Below are 2,711 nucleotides of genomic sequence, written 5' to 3'. Positions count from 1 at the left end.
AAAAACCCCGCTCCATCCACAGCACCCCACCACTCCTCCAAAAACCAGGCTCGACCCACCGTGCCCCGCCTCACTCCCCCACGACACGGCGCACCCTCCACCCCACCGCACCCCCCCACGATGCCCCCCGCACCCCACCTCCAGAAACCCCGCTCCCTCCACACCACCCCACCACGCCTCCGAAAACCACGCTCGACCCACCCCACCTCGCGCGAGCCCCCCCACGACACGGCACACCCCCCACACCCCACCGCACCCCCCCACGACACGGCGCACCTCCCCACCCCCCCTCACCCCACGTCGAAAAACCCCGCTCGACCCACCCAACCCCGCGTCACTCCCCCATGACACGGCACACCCCCCCACCCCACCGCACCCCCCCACGACGCCCCCCCCCCCCACCCCCGCACCCCACCTCGAAAAACCCCGCTCCCTCCACGCCACACCACAAATGCCTCCGAAAACCCCGCTCGACCCACCCCACCCCGCGTCACCCCCCCACGACATGGCGCACCCCCCACCCCACCGCACCCCCCAACGACGCCGCCCCGCACCCCACCTCGAAAAACCCCGCTCCCTCCATACCACCCCACCACGCCTCCGAAAACCCCGCTCGACCCACCCCACCTCGCGTCAGTCCCCCACGACACGGCACACCCCCCACACCGCACCTCCGAAAACCCCGCTCGACCCACCCCACCTCGCGTCAGCCCCCCACGACACGGCACACCCCCCACACCCCACCGCACCCCCCCACGACGCGGCGCATATCCCCCCCCCCCCCGCACCCCACCTCGAAAAACCCCACTCGACCCACCCAACCCCGCGTCACTCCCCCAGGACACGGCGCACCCCCCCACGACGCGGAGCATATCCCCCCCCCCCCCCCCCCCCCCCCCCGCACCCCACCTCGAAAAACCCCGCTCGACCCACCCCACCCCGCGTCACCCCCCCACGACACGGCGCACCCCCCCACCCCACCGCACCCCCCCACGACGCCCCCCCCCGCACCCCACCTCGAAAAACCCCGCTCCCTCCACGCCTTACCACCACGCCTCCGAAAACCCCGCTCGACCCACCCCACCCCGCGTCTCCCCCCCACGACACGGCGCACCCCCCCACGACGCCCCCCCCCCCCGCACCCCACCTCGAAAAACCCCGCTCCCTCCACACCACCCCGCCACGCCTCCAAAAAACCGCGCTCGACCCACCCCACCCCGCGTCACGGCGCACCCCCCACCCCACCGCACCCCCCCACGACGCCCCCCCCCCCCACCCCACCTCGAAAAACCGCGCTCCATCCACAGCACCCCACCTCTCCTCCAAAAACCCCGCTCGACCCACCCCACCCCGCGTCACCCCCCCACGACACGGCGCACCCCCCCACCCCACCGCACCCCCCCACGACGCCCCCCCGCACCCCACCTCGAAAAACCGCGCTCCCTCCACAGCACCCCCCCCTCCTCCAAAAACCCCGCTCGACCACCCCCACCCCGCGTCACCCCCCACGACGCCCCCCCGCACCCCACCTCGAAAAACCCCGCTCCCTCCACCCTAAACCCCACCTCTCCTCCAAAAACCCCGCTTGACCACCCCAACCCCGCGTCACTCCCCCATGACACGGCGCACCCCCCCACGAGGCCCCCCCCCGCACCCCACCTCGAAAAACCCCGCTCCCTCCACACCACCCCGCCACGCCTCCAAAAAACCGCGCTCGACCCACCCCACCCCGCGTCACGGCGCACCCCCCACCCCGCCGCACCCCCCCACGACGCCCCCCCCCCCACCCCACCTCGAAAAACCGCGCTCCATCCACAGCACCCCACCTCTCCTCCAAAAACCCCGCTCGACCCACCCCACCCCGCGTCACCCCCCCACGACACGGCGCACCCCCCCACCCCACCGCACCCCCCCACGACGCCCCCCCCGCACCCCACCTCGAAAAACCCCGCTGCCTCCACGCCACACCACCACGCCTCCGAAACCCCGCTCGACCCGCGTCACCCCCCCACGACACGGCGCACCCCCCCACGACGCCCCCCCGCACCCCACCTCGAAAAACCCCGCTCCCTCCACAGCACCCCGCCACGACTCCGAAAACCCCGCTCGACCCACCCCACCCCGCGTCACCCGCCACGACACGGCGCACCCCCCCACAACGCCCCCCCCCGCACCCACCTCGAAAAACCCCGCTCCCTCCACGCCTCCGAAAACCCCGCTCGACCCACCCCACCCCGCGTCACCCCCCCCACGACACGGCGCACCCCCGCACCCCACCTCGAAAAACCCCGCTCCCTCCACAGCACCCCGCCACGCCTCCGAAAACCCCGCTCGACCCACCCCACCCCGCGTCACCCCCCACGACACGGCGCACCCCCCCACCCCACCGCACCCCCCCACGACGCCCCCCCCGCACCCCACCTCGAAAAACCCCGCTCCCTCCACGCCTCCGAAAACCCCGCTCGACCCACCCCACCCCGCGTCACCCCCCACGACACGGCGCACCCCCCCACCCCACCGCACCCCCCCACGACGCCCCCCCCGCACCCCACCTCGAAAAACCCCGCTCCCTCCACGCCTCCGAAAACCCCGCTCGACCCACCCCACCCCGCGTCACCCCCCACGACACGGCGCACCCCCCCACCCCACCGCACCCCCCCACGACGCCCCCCCCGCACCCCACCTCGAAAAACCCCGCTCCCTCCACGCCT

The sequence above is a fragment of the Lygodium microphyllum genome, unplaced genomic scaffold, assembly GCF_053477565.2.
Source record: "Lygodium microphyllum isolate KBCC unplaced genomic scaffold, Lygodium_microphyllum_v1.1.10 scaffold_124, whole genome shotgun sequence".
Classification (NCBI taxonomy): domain Eukaryota; kingdom Viridiplantae; phylum Streptophyta; class Polypodiopsida; order Schizaeales; family Lygodiaceae; genus Lygodium; species Lygodium microphyllum.
The sequence above is the reverse complement of the archived record's forward strand: the minus strand, read 5'-3'. Positions refer to the sequence as shown.